The 20844-nt window shown below is 31.7% G+C and overlaps 1 non-coding gene across 1 annotated transcript; it reads left to right on the top strand.

The window, feature by feature from the left end:
• The first annotated feature begins 7305 nt into the window (after window positions 1–7305).
• Window positions 7306–7378, top strand: TRNAF-GAA (transfer RNA phenylalanine (anticodon GAA)). The gene has a single exon. It is a non-coding gene; the product is annotated as a tRNA-Phe (tRNA).
• The last annotated feature ends 13466 nt before the right edge of the window (window positions 7379–20844 follow it).

Raw genomic sequence — 20844 nt, forward strand, 5'->3', positions numbered from 1 at the left:
ATGATGGAAAATGGTCCTACACATCCACTATATAACCCTCTCATAAATGCCTCCTTACAACAATATTTACAAGTTCCCAAAGAAAATAAAATAATTATATATGTCTCACACTCACATGGGCATCGTATTTCTCCACCCAATGAATATTGAAGATGCATACATAAGTAGTATTTTTATGAACAAATAATTTACATTTGGGACCTTTAGGTCCTTGTCACTACAATAGTTGGGGTCAAATTGTGATGAAAATTTGTGACAGTGGTGTAACTTATGGTGATTTTCATGTTTTTTTTTGCAATTCTCCTCGAAATCATCACAATACCAATGTTTGAGTCACAATTGCAACATGCCCGTGAGCGTAAACAAAAAAAAGAAAATATGACATAAATTATTTTCCATTTGTTTTGATTATGGAGAGTTGCATGCAAAAGAGGTGAAGAGCTCTAAACGAGGGTGGAGAGTTGTGAATGTTTTCGTGCCCTTGTGATTGGTGCATTTGGTTGTTGTGCTAGCCTCGTGATCTCTACATTTCATTGTCATGCCCTTGCTTTGTGATTTCATTGTCATGTCGTGTGCTTGCTCTACGATTTCATTTTCATGTCGTGCCCTTGCTCTACAATTTCATTGTCATGTCGTGTTCCTGTGATCTACACGCCCTTGCTTTGCGATTTTTTTCAAGGGTGAGAAGAGGTACATATATATATGTTTTTTTCTTTTCCTTGTAAACATGTATCTTTTTATATAGTCAAAGAGATCTCTTTTAAGGTGCTTATTACATATTATATCACAATAAAAAAAATGATCTAGTTGCATACATATTATAGAATCCAAATAATAAAACAATAAAACTCACTCAACCCATGCTAAGTGACTTACCTCAAGATCCTGCACAAACATAATGCAAACCACAAAACATGGGCATAGTTTGCAAGAAATTTTACAAAAACATATGATAGAAGATATTTTTAGAAAGAAATAAGCCATAACCCAATTAAATTCGTCTAGATGCTGATTAGTTGGGTTGATTACAAATTCATGTAGAATCATATTAGGTACAATAAAATGAACAATTAGTTTTACCAAAAATGATCCAACTGCATACATATTCTAGAATTCAAATAATAAAACAATAAAACTCACTCAACCTGTGCTAAGTGACTTACCTCAAGATCTTGCACAAAAATAATGCAGACCACGAAAAATGGGTAGAGTTCACAAGAAAATTTACAAAAACATATCACAACAGATATTTTAGAAAGAAACAAGCCATAACCCAGTTAAATTGGTCTAGTTGTTGATTAGTTGGGTTGATTACGAATTCTTGTAGAACCATCATCAGACTAGGTACAATAAAATGAACAATCAACTTTACCAAAAATGATCCAACTGCATACATATTCTAGAATCCAAATAATGAAACAATAAAACTCACTCAACCTGTGCTAAGTGAGTTACCTCAAGATCCTGCACAAAAATAATGCAGACTACAAAAAATGGGCAGAGTTTGTAAGAAATTTTATTTAAAAAATCATAGCAAATAATTTTAGAAAGAAACAAGCCATAACCTAGTTAAATTGGTCTAGTTGTTGATTTTTTGGGTTGATTATAAATTCTTGTAGAACTATCATTAGATCAGGTACAATAAAATGAACAATCAATTTTACCAAAAATGATCCAGTTGCATACATATTCTAGAATCCAAATAATATAACTCACTCAGCCCATGCTAAGTGACTTACCTCAAGATCCTACACAAAAATAATGCAGACCATGAAAAATGGGTAGAGTTCACAAGAAATTTTACAAATTTATATTTTAGTAGATATTTTTAGAAAGAAACAAGCCATAACCCAATTAAATTGGTCTAGTTTCTAATTAGCTAGGTTGATTACAAATTCCTATAGAACTGACATCATATTAGGTAAAATAAAACAAACAATCAACTTTACAAAAAATGATCTGACTGCATACATATTCCAAAATCTAAATAATAAAATAATAAAACTCACTCAACCCATGCTAAGTGACTTACCTCAAGATCCTGCACAAAAATAATGTAGACCACGAAAAATGGCAAAGTTTGCAAAAATTTTTATTAAAAAAAATATCATAGCAGATATTTTTAGAAAGAAACAAGCCATAACCTAGTTAAATTGGTCTAGTTGTTGATTAGTTGGGTTGATTACAAATTGATGTAGAACTATCATTAGATTAGGTACAATAAAATGAACAATTAGCTATCCCCAACTAGTAGGATCAAATACAACTTTTGAAGGTGATAAAATTGCATATGCAGATGCATTACTTGCATGCCAAGCATGAAGTGCATTCCCTAACTTATAATGAATGGTTGAATATGAAGGCTCCATATGTTGGCCCAACAATGGAAGCCAAGGATGTAACCATGCATGTATTGGAGTCTCCCTGTGAGGATCTCAAGTATCTAGTTCCAATTTTAAGTAATAGTAATTAAATTTCCTAATATCATGCTAAGAATAGCTGATATTTCCAAAAGAAGATGCCATTCATTCAATGAAAAATAAAAAATAATATCAAAAATTCTAGTGACTAAAGTTGAAGCAGCTACTTTTGAAATAACAGAAATAAAAGCAACGGCTAGAGTGGGGGAGTTAGAGTCGAAAAGAGGAATTCTCCCTTCTCTCATTCATAACTGTGCATGAGACTTTCTTCTTACATGGCTCCTAAGTGATAAAAAAATTTGCAGAATCATTTGATTCTCTTTTTTTTATTACCTTCCTCGTGTATGCATAAGATTGAATATATTCAATTGATATAAAGAATAACTAATCCTTAACTTCGTGAGGAATCCTTACATAGTGGTTATTATAGTATGCAATATAGTACATAAATTGTAAATCATTTTTTAAAAAAAAATTTAAGTTCAGTTATGAAAGAGTTAAAAATTAAAAATAAAACCGTCTAATTTAAATTGTTCTAAATAGTCATGAGATGCTCATCTTAGGGTAATCTTTTTGTCGATGGATGCCTTCTTTTTTACACTCGTAGTTTTTGAAGAATAAAAACTTACTATGTAGGATCTAGTAAAGAATAAAAGTACACGTCAATCTGACCCTTTGTTAAAAACTACCCATAATAATTCATTTGTAAAAGTTATTTATTGTATTGGGGTGGTGTGGTGTGTTAATTCAATCAAACAATTGAGTTTGTTTCTTACTTTGCTTTACCTTAATTCAATTCAATTTTTTGGTAAAAGTGATTTCTTAGTCCAAGTGGGAATAACAATCTTTTTTTCACATGTCTATAGAGTTTTTATAAATTGAAACAAACATCTCTAAAAAAGATATTGTATGTAATAATTTATCAAAGGAATCACACTCCTTCATATACATCGGGGGTCCATTGATGAAAAGGAACTAAAGAAAGTTTGAATGCAATTCCTACCATTACAGATAGAAGTGCAATCCAAATTCCCAGAGAGTTGTACATTTGTGTATTTATAAGACCATTGGCTATTTCTTGAATTTCAATCTCACCTCCAAATAGACCATATAGCCAAGAAAGACCATAAGCAAGAATGGAAGAACTTGTTCCACCCATAAGTAAATATTTCATAATAGCCTCATTAGATCGAACATCTCTTTTGGTATATCCAGATAATAGATAAGAACATAGACTTAAACATTCTAAAGATATGAAGATAGTTGTTAAATCATTAGCACCACATAAAAACATTCCTCCTAGAATAGTTGTTAATATGAATAACAAAAACTTTGTTACAGCCATTTATGTACATTGAATGTATTCCACGGATAGAGGAATACACAAAGTGGAACATAATAAAATGAGAAACTGAAATATTTTATTAAAAAATTTTGTTTGTAAATTGCCAAAAAAACTAATCGTGGGTTCTTCTCTCCATTGAAATAAAAAAAAAAGTTATGCTTAGCATTAAACTTGTTAAAGAGATGAAATAAAACCAAGTTGTCTTTTTCTTATAAAAAATGACATCGATTACTAGAAGAAGAAATAGGCCAAAAATTAGGATGCATTCTAGGAAAATGGAACTTCCATAAAAGAGAAGCAAATGAAATTCTTTCATAAAAATGATTTTAAGGTATAAAAAATGCATTTTTCATTTTGTCTAGATCATTAGTTACTAACTTCAATTAATATTCGAGCAACATTTTATTTATAATCTCCTTATTATCATTATATCTATGATTTATTTTTCATTCTTCTTTTCCTTTTGTTTTCATTCCAATAAAATTTGTATCAATTTTGGGAAAGTAAGTTTTCTTTTATTGATTAAAATGGGATAGATCTATGGATCTATTTATACTAACTTTAGTGGATAAACGGTAACGTGCAAAAGCTTTATTGGATTCTGCCATTTTATGAATCTATTCCTTCTTGCGTATAGCATTGCCTTTCCCTTTGGCAACATCCATTATTTTGTAACTTAATTTGAATTGCATAGTTGGACCAAAATGTTTTCAGGATGACTCTAATAACCAATGAATCACAAGTATTTTTCCTTCTTTCTCTTTTATTTCAATGGGAACTTGATAAGTGGATCCACTTAATGGGAGCTCTTGCACCGGAAATAATAGTATCTCCAATCATAATCCCTCTCAAATGCAAAATATATGTCTTTTTACCATTTCTATAGTGTACAAGACAGATATATGCACTTCTATTAGGGTCACTCTCTATTGTTGCAATTTTTCCTAATATATTTTTTTCACTCCATCGAAAATCAATTTGACGATACAGACACTTGTGACCTCCTCCTCTATGACGTATGGTAATAATTCCACTGTTATTACAACCTTTCCCACAATGATTCTGGCCAGAAGTCAATTTCTTTTGTGGATAAGATTGGACTTTTTCATCAAAATTTGATAGAGATTTATCATGTGTGCCCAGAATTAAAGTCCTGTACAAATGAGTTTTCATGTTTGACAATTCCAATAAGTTTCATTTTGAAGGAAAAAGTGCAATAGAATCACCTAGTTTTAGTGTAATAATAATACGTTTATAATGCATTCTATGTTTCATTATTTGTTTTCTATTTCCTCTTTTTTCTTTCTTTTGCAAAGGTCAATAACTATCGACTCCTATTACCTTAACATTGAAGAAAAGTTCAATCCAATTTTTTATCTTTGTTTTATTTGATCTCAAATTGACATTTAAAATATATAGATTTTTCTCAAATAGATTAACACTTTTCTCTGTAAGTACGAAATCTAGACATTGAACTTCATACATAAATATTTCTCCTTTGCTATCATTTACAAATAAAATAAAAATGCCTATATCCACCTTTATTATAGTTCAATAAATAGAATTAAACTATAGTTATATATGATACTCTAGTTGCATAGAAAATTATGTTTTTAAGATATTGTAACAGAACTAACTTCTGTTGAAAAGAAAGAAAAAAAAAAATCAATAAACATTATTAAAAATAGTAACATATTTTTTTCTCTCAAATTATTTTTCATCTTCTTCCTTATAAATAAAATCATACATCATTGTAGAAACCAATTCCTCTAATTGATTCCTTACTAGTTGTAAGTAAATAATATTTGTTATTAGCTTTTGTATAACAAGGCTTAGTGGTTTGAATTCAAATGAGTTATTTATGTACCTTATATCATCTTGATATAACTTTAACTGGGACAATTTATAGTCCTTAAGCAGATAGTATAATTCTAATTCTATTCTTATTAAGTTAAGTCATTAATATCCTCTATCAGAGAGGAAAGGTTATATTTCAATGATTTGCAGGTCATTATTAATATGAATAAATATTGTTCAATTTACATTTTTTTTTTTTAAAGAAATATACTTGATCTAAACCTGAAGGAAGGAAGGCTAAAACATTAGCCTTCCGTATATTCAATTCGACCCATCTCAACCTAAAATTTAGTTCATTACTCACTCACCCAAGAGAACATTTTTCTATTTGATTTGGCTAAAACATTAGCCCTCATTATATTATAATTCAACCCATCCCAACCTGAAATTCAATTCATCACTCATCTAAGGGAAAAAAAAATTGATGACAAGGTAGACCACTAGAAAGACCGTAAATCTACCCACTTCTCATTACCTCCTTTTGCCTAGGTATTAATAAATAGATTATTAGAAAATGGAATAGAAGAAGAATTTTTTATATTGACTTTGTCAATTAAAAAAGAAAAAAATACAAAAAGAAATAAAAAGAAGTAGGCTCTAGTCATCTTATCTTATATGTAAGATATAAAAAAGCAATCTGCTAATAGAGCACTCATAACCTTTTTTTTTACAATCTTTATATCTCCCTTCTTCGTGGACAAAGTCGATTTACGAATTATCTATCATCTATATGATATATGTATAATCATTAGCAATTATGTATCGTTAAAATATAATTATAATCTATGTCAATAGAATATTGCAAATTCATATATAATTTACAATATAATTATAATTTAGAATTATATTATATGTCAATAGAATATGGAAAATTCATAACTAGACCATTTATTAATTTAATTCCTATTTAAGTTTCAAATTCAAAAATTATTCTGACCTTTTAATCACTCAACATGTATAATTCAATTATTTTACTCAGAACATTTTTTTAAAGATCTCGTGGAACCATGCTATCAAACATTCCAAAATCAAATAAAGAATTAGATATTTGATCTCCATCATCTACTATCTGGTTTAATGTTTATTCAATAACTCTTTTACCCGCAAATGCAATGTATGCATTTGGCTCAACAATCATGACATTAGCTAACATACCAAAGCTAGCAGTGGCCCCACCAGTTGTCGAAGATGTAAGAATTGAAATATATGGCAATTTTTTCCCTTTTGATGTGTATGCAACACAACAACTATCTTATTCATTTTCATTAAGCTAAAACTTCCTTCTTGCATACGAGCTCTGCCAAAAGCACATATGAGAATTAATGGAAGAAGATGCACAGTAATATACTGTATTAAACAGGTTATTTTTTCATCCATCCATTGGTTTTATAGATTGTGAGGGTTCGAGTCCCTCTATACCCAGGTTATCTATTTTATTTTCAATTTGTTAAGTGTCTTAGATCATAAGAAGTTTTAATTGTATGATCAATGTCTACTTCTCTTCTATATACATCTTTGTATATAAATGTACATAACATACACAATATATATTGTGTATTATTTATTGTATAAATAATGTTTTTAGTTGTATCATTGCTTCTACTCATTCAAATGTTGTCTTTTACCCTTTTTGCTAGTTGACAGGAGTTTGGTTACTGTGCTAGTATGATGCACACGGGAACAACTAGGATAGCTCAATTGGTAGAGTAGAGGACTGAAAATCCTTGTGTCACTAGTTCAAATCTAGTTTCTGGCATATACACTTTGTATAAGTATGAAAAAAGATTAGTAGACCTTATTTAATATTTATTTCAATATAAAAATAAATACTATTTATTATTTATGAATAGTCATCAATAATTCTATGCTATTGAATTAATAGGGAATTCGTCCAAGTTATTTCAAAGGGGATAAAAACTACATGAAATAACTCAAACTAGAGATCAATTTTCTTTATTTCATTCATATTAATATCTTCTCATAAAGATAGAAATAAATAGAAACTATTATATAGTTTATAGTTTCCAATTCCTCTAGAAGATTCTATATATAAATGATTTTGAATAATATAAAGATTGAGAAAAAATAGCTCTCACCCTAGCACTATATGAAAATAGGACTAGATCGGGGTAAAGACCAATACCTATAATTGCTAGAAAGAGGTAGATCAAAATAAAAAGTTTGTGTGGTCCTAAATCTTTAAAATAAGGATTAGGGACATTAAAAACCTTATATCCATAAAACATTCGACGTAACATAGATAACAAATAAATGGGAGTTAATATCATTCCAATTGCCGCAATTGCAATAATAATGATCCAAAAGGTTGAAGAATAATTATGATTAGTAATTATGCCCAAAAAAATCATAAATTCTACTACAAAACCACTCATTCCTGGCAATGCAAGAGAAGCCATTGAAAAGCTACTAAACACAGTAAAGATTTTGGGAATTGATATTGCAATTCCTTCCATTTCATCAAGAAAAAGAGTACATATCCTATCATAACTTGTTCCTACTAAGAAAAAAAGTGTAGCACCAATTAATCCATGAGAAATCATTGGCGAAATGGCTCCATTGAGACCTGTATACATCATGGAACCAATTCCTATAATTACAAAACCCATATGAGATATTGATGAATAGGCTATCCTTCTTTTCAAATTGCATTGACCCATAGAAGTTAGAGCTGCATAGATAATTTGCACTGCTCTTATGATAATCAACCATGGCGAAAACAAAGAATGAGCATGCGGTAACAATTCCATATTGATCTGAATCAACCCATATCCTCCCATTTTCAATAGAACTTCAGCCAAAAGCATACATGTACTATAATGTGCTTCCCCATGAGTATCTAGTAACCAGGTATGTAAAGGGAAGATTGGTAATTTTATTACATAAGCAACCAAAAACTCTAAATATAGTAGCATTTCAAGTGTGATGGGATAATCTTTTCTATCTAATAATTTGAAATTGAATGCTAGTCCATGAGATCCATAGAGGCCATTACTTAAAGCTCCCATTAAAATAAAAATGGAACCACCCGCAGTATACAAAAGAAATTTTGTGGCTGAATAGAGACATCTTTTTCCCCTCCACATGGATAAATGTAAGTACACAGGAATTAGTTCCAACTCCCACATGAGAAAGAAAAGAAGAATATCTCAAGAAGAAAATAATCCCAATTGTCTGTTGTACATTGCCAACATCAAGAAATATAATAATCGCAGATTTTGAGTAACTAGCCAAGTAGCTAAAGTAGTTATAAATCCTATTAATAAAATAAGTCCAATGGAAAATCCATCAATTCCTAGTTTCCAATGAAAATGAATAAAGTGTATCTAGTTATAATCCTCTTTCAATTGGATTAATGAATTATCAAAATGATAATGATCACAGAATATATAGGTCATTAAAAGAAGATCTAATAAGAAAATACCTAAAGTATACCATCGAATCATTTTATTTCCTTTATGGTGAAATAAAGGGATTAATAACCCCGTAGATATGAGAAAAATAACAATTATTGTTAAGCATCGAAGTAAAACATAAAACTATAGGATCAATTAATAAAGAGATAGAGACAAGTAAATCCCATATGAATTTCACAATAAAATAAAGATCTTTAACAAAGAAATGTATCGTTCAAAAGGGAAAGACTGCTCTTTAATTACATATTTATGTCATAATAAGAATTGTAAACCAATAATTGAATTCACTTGGCACTTGAGCAAAGAGTAACTATTTAGTTTTATCACTTGGGGATGAAAACCGTTGGGAAACATTATCTATATCAGAGAGCAAAAAACATTTTTTGCATAATGATACGTAATCACTTTCCATTTGGGTATAGTTACTTGATCCAGATGAGAGGAAACTTTTATGTTTGATTCTAAGGGGAGGAGGGGGAAAAAAGATTGTAAAACCTATCCAAATGTTTTTATTACTAGGCCTACAGTTAACAAGTCAACTTTATTGTGACTTCAAGGAAAACTTTGCGAATATGAGTCTAAATCTTGGGCAAAAGATATTGCTTCTTATCTCTCTTGGGATTTTGTGCTATTTCAAGAGTGAGAAATTGCCACTAGAGGAAAAGCTATCAAAGAAAAATTAGTTGGTCTAGATCTGCAAATGATTATAGATCATTCATATATAGAATGGAAGGAAATAGGTACGAAAATATCTATATTATTGGAGATACAACCCAAATTTTTGAATAAAGACTCTCCTTTGAAAACACTATATAATAGTATCAAGAAAAAACTTATTTCACTTCAAAGAAGAAAGGATCACTTGGTTTGATAGATGAAATTTGCTCAATATTTTATTCAAACAAATGTAGAACCACAATGGATGGTTTTATGCCTATTACCAATTCTTCCTCCTGACCTGAGGCCAATTCATTGTGATTGTCCAATCATCTAGATCTAGAAGATCCAAATTTTATTCCATCTGAATTGAAAATGGTTCATCTTCATCTTCTACTATTTCTAAAGAAAATTGAATATTAGATGTAGGCCTAGTCTAAATAGTTTTTATTTCTTTCCTAGTATCTAGGTTGATTTTTTGCTTAACCTTTTCCTTTATCATCTATATTTCATTTATCAATTTGCTGATAGGTTTGATAATAGGTTTTGTCGATCGGATGTATAATTCCAAATCCATTTGCCAATAGGTTCCTAAAAAAAAGGTGTGTTTGGTGGATTACCAAAAGGTGATTCAATTTTTGTACCATAGATAGTTAAGTATCCTTTTTTTTTCAATGTCAGCAGATTTAGGTTCATACCAAAGTTTTAAGTGAAAAGGATATGCAATTTTGATTTGAATACCTTCTTTCATGTAATCTTTTAGGAACTTTTTCGAGACATCTGGGTCCATCAATTCATATCCATCATAATTACATTTGAGATATGATTACTTTTCCATGTTTTTCCAATCTTGCTCCCATTCAGGAACTTGAAATAGTTAAGTATGACCTTTATTTGTAGCTAATATCAAAATAGGAAAATACAATCATTTCCTTAAATACGTATGAGTAAACAAGAGAGTAGCTCTGACATAGTGAATCACTTCCCCATCGAAGGTTTATTGTGTTCGGCAATGACAATCTTATTTTTGTCTTTCGTGTCTTTCCAAAAATTGGTCGTGAATCCTTAAGGATCTTGGAGTTATTCTTTTTTTTCGTCCTTCTTAGGAATAGGTTTGTGATGTGATGACTTTTGAGTCATTGATTTTAGTCTCCCAAAAAGAATCAACTCTGATCTCGGTATCCAATGGTTGATTGCTAAAACTTTTCATCATTGAAAATGGATAGCTCCTTTTACCAAATCTCAATGAAAATATCCTTCATAAGGATAACTAAAGATTTATATATCTTTGGATAAAAAATCCTCTTCTTCATCCCCCCCATTGTCCCCTTCTTCTTGTTGAAGAGTTTCTTCTTCTTCAAGAGCTTTTTCTTTTAAAGGTTTAAACAACCCTTTTTTTTTTGTTTCTAAGGCCTCATTCTTCTTTCATTCTTCCTCCTCTTTTTTCTTCTTTTCCAGTTCCTCAAGCTTGTCAAAGGGCTTTATAATTATTAACTGCCGAGCTTTTTTTTGGCAAACTTCGAGACAATCTTTGATAGCTATAGGCTTGTGAACTCCAGATAATAGGGTAGAGGGCAATTTAGGAACAACAAACTTGTTAAAATCTCAGATTCGAGGTTTGTAATAATAAAGATAGGTTTTTTTCCTATTCTATTAATTTTCTATAAAGGACATAAAGTTCATGAAAATGTCATGCCCAAAATATGGGGCAAAAACACACTAACAATTTTTTTTTTTAAAGGTGATAATAGGATTAAATGTAATACATAAGTATTCAAAAAGAATTACCTAACTTCCCCATAATCATGAATAATTACAAAATGCAAGATTTGATTTTCATACATGTAACTTCAAATTTACTTGACATAATTTGAATGTAAACTACTTAATTATATGCCATCATTTTATCCAATTAACATTAATCAAGTGAATGCAGTTTCAGAGTATAAAGTGCCACAGTAAGGTAAAAACATCATCACATATAATTTCAATATAAACATATGCTAAAATGAAATATGAAAATCTCATATGCAAGAATATTACTCAATTTTTTCATTGAACCATCGTATTCAAAGGCTCCACCAGGAAAGAACCAGGAAGAAAACCTGACACTATTGCCATTTCCACAATAAGTTAAAATATTTTTTTTACACAGGATTTCAATCCCAAGGCGAAATCTCCCAACATAATCGAATTTCAAAACAATCCTAAATTTCCTCCTTGGCTCCTCAACAAGGAAACCATTACGAAGTCTGCAACATATCAGGGTGATCACAGAGAGAATGAAAGCTAACTAGGAGACAACCAATCATAACATGAAGACAAAATCAAACATTCACTCCCATTCAGAGTTTGCACAATAGGTTCAACATTGAACCCGACTAGGGAGAAGGTAAATTTTTTCAATAGAAGATGCCAGACACAACACCATAATAGGTGCCCTTTCGAGGCTAAAACTCAAGAACTTCTATTCTTCCATTCTTACATACCAAAATTCAAAATGTGGTTTGTGCTGATGGGTAGGGGCCCATAACACCCTACCCTCTCTCCCTCTTCTCATCCTGAGAAGGGACTCTACACTATCAGAGTCCAACTAAAGACCTTCCCCCTGTACATAGTCACTTTTGCCCTCTCTGAGGGTGAGTAATGCCAATAGAACCCATACAATCCCTTCGTAATTCAAAGCAAAAGACAAGGGAAAACATTTAAGAAAACCTATTTCAATCCCTCCCAACATATTCAACACACACATGGACATACATATGCAACAGAATAACTTAAGTATGAAACAAAACATGAACAAAATGAGCTAAGGGATTCCTACCTTCAAAATCAAGTTATGGCAATTTGAACAATTTGAGATGAGCATTCCCTTCCTTCTCCTTCTCCTTCAATCCTAAATTCCACCCTAAAACTAGAGGTTGGGTGAACACTCAAACCCTCTCAAATTTGCCTCTAAATAAGATCCTAAACTCAACCACCCAAAAAGCAATAACTCTCCCACTTTCCTAAAAGTTCTAGAGTCTTCTAACTCAACTAGACATAGGCTAACCTCAAGGTGGAGTTAAAGTTATCCAACCCATGATGAAATCATTTAGTTTTCGTAATAAAGAAAAATTGGATTTTTTGAGTGACCATAAAAGTCAAAAAAAGGGGCTAGGGGGTTGGAAAATCCCCCCAACCCATACCCATACCCCTTAGGTACTTAGATTTTATGATTTTAGGCCTTTAGGATTAATTAGAGACCTATCAAAAGCTAGGAAATTTTAGGACTTTCTAACAACCTTCAAAAATGCAGATTACTCACTAATCCTGATTAGGGGTAATTAATCTCAATTACTAAATGATTAGCAAAAGGGTCACTAACTTAGTCCAACTTAGGCCTTTAGGTTACTCGGTTAATCCTAATTGTCATGCTAGAATGCATATACAATTCATGAGTGTCAAGCGACACTGGAAATCACTGTTACAAAACATTAACACTTAAAGATTACAAAATGGTACATTCATTCAATCCACGATACAAATAAAATATGAACAACAGGGTTTGCATCTTTTGTTAGACTCAACTCTAGTTTCTACAACTGGTACATAGGGTTCAGTTTCGATTCTCTATTAGATTTCCTAGCTAAAATATCCTACACGCTCATTGCACACATCAGTAGCTCAAGAAAATCACATACATATATTCAAAACCTATCTGGATAGTTACATAAATCAAAACATGAATCTTTCATATAATTAACTGTTTAATTCACTTCTACTCACATTTAATCATCAGTAAACACATACCCAAAATAACATAACTTATTTATTAATTCAGATTAAAATACTAGAATAATCATCGTTAGGTATGCATATAACTAACATCATAAACATCACCAATTAAGGAATACTGAACTATCTGAAAGCATAAAACCTAATCATTAGGTGAAAATGCCTTGTATCTTTGTTAGTGAAATTTTAATGTTTAAACAATCGAGATAATGTAGTAGTTCTCGAATCACCGAGTATTAAAACATTGATGTATCTTGATCTAAATTTTCATTAGGGCATTCACAACATAAAACATTACTTCACATCCATTTCAATCTCCTATAACAATTTTAACAGAGAATTCATATTTGATAATTACATATGAGGAGGGACCTAACATCCTCCCCCACTAGCTTTTGACTTCTTCCTGGAAGTCACACAACTAAAATGTTTTGTCTTATGCTAGACCTTGTCTAGATTTATATCAAAATTTACTCTTGTAAATAATGATAAAAAATTCATATAAATACTCAGGGGCGGTAACATATTTACCTAATTATTCTCACTAAAAAGTGAAGTTCAATCCATAGCTCTGACATGGTTACATTTTTCAGGGTCAATTACTCCTTAAAGCATATTGGTCACACATAAACAACATTCAGATCTAGCATAACATACTTATAAAGTCTCTAATAATAATAATATCATAGATATCCCATATTCCACACACCCACTCATCGAGGTAACATCTGTACAAGACTCCCTCAAATGAGGTTTTCATAATAAGCAACTTGGCTCTTTATTAAGGTTAAAAACTTTTAATTTAGAATTTCCATGACATACTAATTTCTTGATAGGATACTTAAACAATCCCTCACTACACCTGCACCTTTTCTTTTAGAAGTCCATTTGGTTAACTCATAACCTTAACCATATTTATGTTGGGGTGCAATCTATTACTCATAATAGTCCACAAAAACTCATTGTTCCTAATCTCAAAGTATTGGGAGAGAGTGGGGCACGACAACTCTCATTAATGACCCCATGCCCTAGTGTGATATATCCACTTGATTGTTAGGAATCCCTCTGGTAGGCCCATCATATGTCACTTTGCCAACAAAATTTAAAAGAAAGTGCCTCAAAATTTAAATTCAACATCAAGGATAAAACATCCAATGCAAAAGTCCAAAATAAAAGAAATAAAGAGTGGCCCTGATAGTAAAATTGTAATCAAGAATAAAGACATAACCAAGAGGCAAAATAGAATCATCAATAATATAGTTGGCTAAATAGCCCCACATCGCACTGTTGGCAAAAAGGAAGAACATTAAAATACCAAAATATGAAATCAGACATATAAGGAAATAAATTCAGTTACTTATAAAGTTTAAATTACTGACATAATGTGGTCATACGAGAGCCACTAAGGAACATGAGGAATCTTAGGTCTTCCAAATACATCGTAGGGATCATGAATTGAAATTAGATGGAGGTCTAACAACCATGTCGCTCAACTATGATTGATCCCACATACTAACTACATACTTATCTTCATTGACATTACCCTATAATTAGGGTTTGTTGTACTAAGGGGTTTTCCCTAATCAGAACTCACTCAAAAGTGCAAATGCGAGGATACGAAAATGAGTCTCCATCAATCCTCTTGTTGTTATATTGGTTTATTTTTGAAGACTCTAACATGTGGGGACCTCAGTGTCAGTAGAGTTATACTCTAAGTTGCAGTTACAATACCAATTCTCCTATCCTCAATTCACCAAAATTACATATTAGGGCTCCTACCCATAGTCTTTCTTAGGTCAAATTTACCACAATATATTGGCTGAAGTTGTATTCTCAACCTCACCAAATTTAGTATGATTTTGTATATATATAACATCATGTTATGTTTATCTCATTGTCTACACAATTTCTAATTATCATCCGAGAATGCACTAAATGCTACTGTTCTTAAATCAATACTTCCATATTTCACATTTCCTAACCACAAATGATTTATGAGTCCATCCTTAGGTTGCAGGGTTACAACTAGTTAGGTATAAAACCATTATTAGGATTTTGTCAATGTTTGCTTATTTACTCTTACAAATATCTCCTTATTGATGATATAAGTCATCATCATTGTTCTTATCATGCCTCGTGGCTTATAATCCTGTTATAACTTAATTTTGATACATGAACCCTTTAGTTCATATTAGGTTGGTGACCTCATCACAAATTTACTTTCTCGATATTGTAGGGTTATGATTGACCCAATAACTTCAATACTAGAGTCTACGAGTATTCACTTGACAGTTTACAATTTAGTATTACTCATGTTTATAAAATAAGCCTACCAACATAATAGACTCACATAACCCTAACTCAGAAGTTTGCATCTTCCCATCTTACTGATTCAATACTATATGTTACATACTTATCACCATTTAATTTCATTCTCAACACCATATATTTTAGATAGATTCATTCCCTGATTAGGGTTCCACTACTCATAGTAGAACTACGATTCTTTTATTCTTTGAGTGTTCCTAGCTAACTCACTTGTTCAATAGCTTCTCGCATTAGTAATCCTATTGTTCGAGGTTTCCAAAGGTTACTTGCAAATTTCAATTGAGTTCTCTCTTTTAAAAAAAAAATTAATAATCCATTATATATATACATACTACTTTGCAATGGTTATGAGAAGTAGATGAAGGATTAAGAGTGAGTTTCAAATACATATCATCAAGATGTAGAGTGGACATCTTCCACATGATGTACGAGTTTGAACCCTTGAAGTCCTAATGATATAGGAGTACTTAGTTCCAGTTGAATGAGTCAATCAATTGAACATTTAGGTTCAAATTTCAAAGGTACATCTTCCAATTCAATTTACATTTTAGGGTTTCCAAGTTCATAAGTCGACTATGATGCTATACCCTTTTAACACTATACTAGATTAATCCTTGGGAGAATCTAATTCTGCATTTATAGGTTAAGCCATCATAACATATTAATACTTCATTCAAGATATTATCATAACCTTTTTAGGACCAATTGAAAATATTACATATTTATCATTAAATTAATTGTGACATTTGCCCATCTTCAAATCAAAACCCACACCATCCTATCCAACTATCTAGACAACTTTAATCCATTACACAATTAAATCCTAATATATCCATTTGAACTAATTAAATCATTTTTATTCGTCATTTAGATTATTACAACATTCACATCTTTTTTATTTTATTTTAAACATGTCCTGATTTCCTAAATAGGTTATCTAGTCAATTATGACTTACACACTTAAATCATTATATATTATTAATAACTAACTCGATAATTTCTAGTATCCAAAACATTAATAACATACTAATTTAATCCAATCATTTATTTAAACACTTAAAGCTTAAATAAACTCTTATCATAAACTAATTAATCTAAATCCCAAATTTTCTTACTAACCAATCAAGTCACTAACTTTAATACTTACTGACTTTAACATTTTACAAAATTGCTAAACTTACTTAATACTATTTACCATTAACAATTTCTAACTTACTAACTAAACTTAATTATAATCTAACTACCTAACTTAAACACTTACTAACAATCCTAACCTATCAATTAAAATATACTAACTAATCTTGCACATATTAATGTACTAACAATTTAATTATAAATAATTAACTAAACAATTCTAACATATCGTAACTAATCACCTAACATAACTATCCTAACCACTCACTAACCATACCCCTTATCCCTTTACCTAACCCACCCATCTACCCACAACACTTGCCCACCTGCCAAGATCCCCTATCAAATCCTATGGCACCTCCCAAGGCTTCCTACAAGACCATCTCCTTTGCTTTGGACGCCTACCAAAGAAATCATATAAGGAGATATCCTCAAAAAGGTGGTGGGTAATAGTTTGAAATTAATAATACGTATCTCCTTCATGCCTCAGCTACACCTTGGATTGTGATAAGCCAAGCCCATTTCTAGTTGCTGGTGTAGATGATCATATACCACTTGCCTTTAGGACTGTTTTCTCCTTGCACGGATATTCGAATGCCTTGCCTTAGTCCTGTTTCTTTGTTGACAAAAACAGTAAAAAGTAAAACTGAAGCTATTATACTTTTAATAATGAATTAGGAAATGTGATATAGAGCTTGTAGTCAGGGTTTTCAACATGCATTATGTTCAAGTTGAACAAGTGCCACGTTCTCGGCATGCTATCGTGGGTCACACAGATGGGCACTGGTCATTGTATATGGTAGAGACTAAACATGAATATGTTGCACATTGAACACCTATTTAGCTTCATTCGCATTTTAAAACATCTCTTGGCAGTGTATTGAATTCATGTACATATAATGATAGACACTAGGGGCTCTACAAATATGTGGTCTACTGTAAGTTCTGCAAATAAAAAAACACAAGATTCCATACAAAGAGAGGAAATGGGTTGGATCACTCCATCAACAGTAGCGAAGGTTGTTGCAGCATGTTTGATTGCATGGCTCCTGCAAATTATAGCATTTTCACCAATTTCACCCAGTCCCAGCATTTTTCAGTTTGATTATAAACCTCAAGCCCCCTTCGTTAAGAACAATGATCTGTAGATAAACACTGTTTTCACTTCTCTTCTCTTCTCTGTTATAGAATACGAGTCAGAGCATTGAATTTCTAAATTCTTATAAATTGATTTTGACCTCTAATTTTCTGATGTTCTGTGAATAATCTTGCACAAAGACCCACGCCTTCAAGTACGTTGGTCCAGGTCTGCAACTAATATACGCAAGGGGGAAGGCAGAGGATGAGTTTTTTTTTCAAAAGAAAAAGAGGGAGGGAGTCATGTCATAAAGGTGGCCAAAAAGGTGAGTTGTAATTCCCATTTAATCAACCTTGACTTCCACTCTAGATGTCCTGCATACCACTTGGATGGGAAGGATAAAACCAACGTTGGGGAGCACTAGGCACTTGGGAGAGTGTGTTGGATGCATGTTCTAAGAGAGAAGGTGGCGGCCCAATGGGAGAACTCTCCTTCAAAAATTATGAAGGTGGGGAAGTTTCCAAGTCAGTCACCACTTAAAATCCAAGATCTCCTCTTAAATCAGTTCTGAAGCGCCAAATCCATCTGCATGGGGGTACGTGTGGGGGGCGGAAGACGTGCCAACATTCAAGGAAGCTGGCTTTCCAAGTGGGCAGGCCACCCAAGTATTAAATGGAGGTGGGGGTTGGGCAATCCACCCAACCAATGGGTGTCCCCATTCAAATAAGAGATGAGTTGGCCTAGTGGTGGAGAACTTGTACTCTTGAAAGAGAGGTCACAAGTTCAAATTCCACTGGGGGGTAGGGTATGTACACTTTGTTCGTAGTGCCAAGCGTCTCTCGAAAAAGAGTACGAGGTAGTCCCATATCACTGTCACCATATGTAAACCCAACAACTATGGCATAGTGTCGTGGACTATAAAACCACCTTACCTTACCTTTTTTTTTTCTCACCTTTTTAAAAAGTATGCCTATGAAGACTTGTGCCAGAGGTCAAAAGGGACTGTGCCTAGTGTTTTTTTAAAAGGTAGGAAGAGTTATAAAATAAAGTAAAGTGGTTGAATTAGGATTTTTTTTTGAACTCATATATATATATATATATATATATATATATATCTTATTATTTTTATTTTTATTTAAATTTGAATATTCATTATGTTCAAAGAGATATTTAGAGAATCTTTAGGATTCTGTGTTCAAGAGAACAATTTTTTTTAAAATTATTTGCTCTAGGGGATTTCTTTTTTTTCCAAGTTCCTTTTTTTTTTTGGTCTAAGTATAGATTTTGATTGCCAAAAAATATATTCATGTTTAAGGAGGGAAATTTTTTTTTTTTTTGAAGTGTTGGATTTGAGCAAAGCAAATCTATTTAACCAATGGGAAAATTTATATTTTCTTTCTGACGTTGATTGTAATCATCGAGTTCAAATATTTTGTTTTAAACAATGACGTATGATTACTTTACTTCCTAATAATTATGAAAATACAATGAAGTCCAAATCAAGCATCGAATCAGTTGGTTTTCAAATCCTTAAGACTAATTTACCTAATATGGTTGACTATTTTCAATCATTAATACTGGTTCAAAGTTTTACTTAAGTCTAATTATCAGTGTCGCAGTTTAGAAAGAATACATTTGCTTATTAAATTTTTGTAAGTGGAAAAAATTTCCTGCTTCGTATAATAAAATTTAAATGTCCATACTTAACATGGAACCATTATTGCCCAAGTGTTACAAAACTTGTCTTTGATACCAAAATGTCATGCCCAAAATACAGGGCAAAAACACACTAATTTTTTTTTTTTTTTAAAGGTGATAATAAGATTAAATGTAATACATAAGTATTCGAAAAGAATTACCTAACTTCCTCATAATCATGAATAATTATGAAATGTGAGATGTGATTTTCACACATGTAACTTCAAATTTACTGGACATAATTCGAATGCAAACTACTTAATTATGTGCCATCATTTTATCCAATTAATGTTAATCAAGTGAATGCAGTTTTGAAGTATAAAGTGCCACAGTAAGGTAAAAACAACATCACATATAATTTCAATATAAAAATATGCTAAACTAAAATACAAAAATCTCATATGCAAGAATATTACTCAAATTTTTCTCATTGAACCACCTGATTCAAAGGCTTTTCTAGGAAAGAACCAAGAAGAAAACCTGACATCGTTGTCATTTCCACGATAAGTTAAAATTAATTTTTTACACAGAATTTCAATCCCAAGGAGAAATCTCCCAACATAACCGAATTTCAAAACAATCCTGAATTTCCTTCTTGGCTCCTCAACAGGGAAACCATTACGAAGTCTGCAACATATCAAGGTGATCATGGAGAGAATGAAAACTGACCAGGAGACAACCAATCATAACATGAAGACAAAATCAAACATTCACTCCCATTTCGATTTTGAACAATAGGTTTGACATTGAACCTGACTAGGGAGAAGGTGGATTTTTCCAATAGGAGATGTCAAACACACCAGCATAATAGGTGCCCTTTCGGGGCTAAAACTCAAGAACTTCCATTCTTCCATTCTTACATGCCAAAACTCAAAACGTGGTTTGTGCTGATGGGTAGGGGCCCATAACACCTTATCCTCTATCCCTCTTCTCATCCTGAGAAGAGACTACACTATCGGAGTCCAACTAAAGACCTTCCCCCCGTACATGGCCACTTCTACCCTATCTAAAGGTGAGTAATGCCAATACAACCCATACAATCCCTTCAAAATTCAAAGTAAAAGACAAGGGAAAATATTTAAGAAAACCTATTTCAATCCCTCCCAACATATCCAA

This window comes from Cupressus sempervirens, chromosome 3 (genome assembly GCF_028749045.1).
Source record: "Cupressus sempervirens isolate cs-2001-9-10 chromosome 3, ASM2874904v1, whole genome shotgun sequence".
Classification (NCBI taxonomy): Eukaryota; Viridiplantae; Streptophyta; class Pinopsida; order Cupressales; family Cupressaceae; genus Cupressus; species Cupressus sempervirens.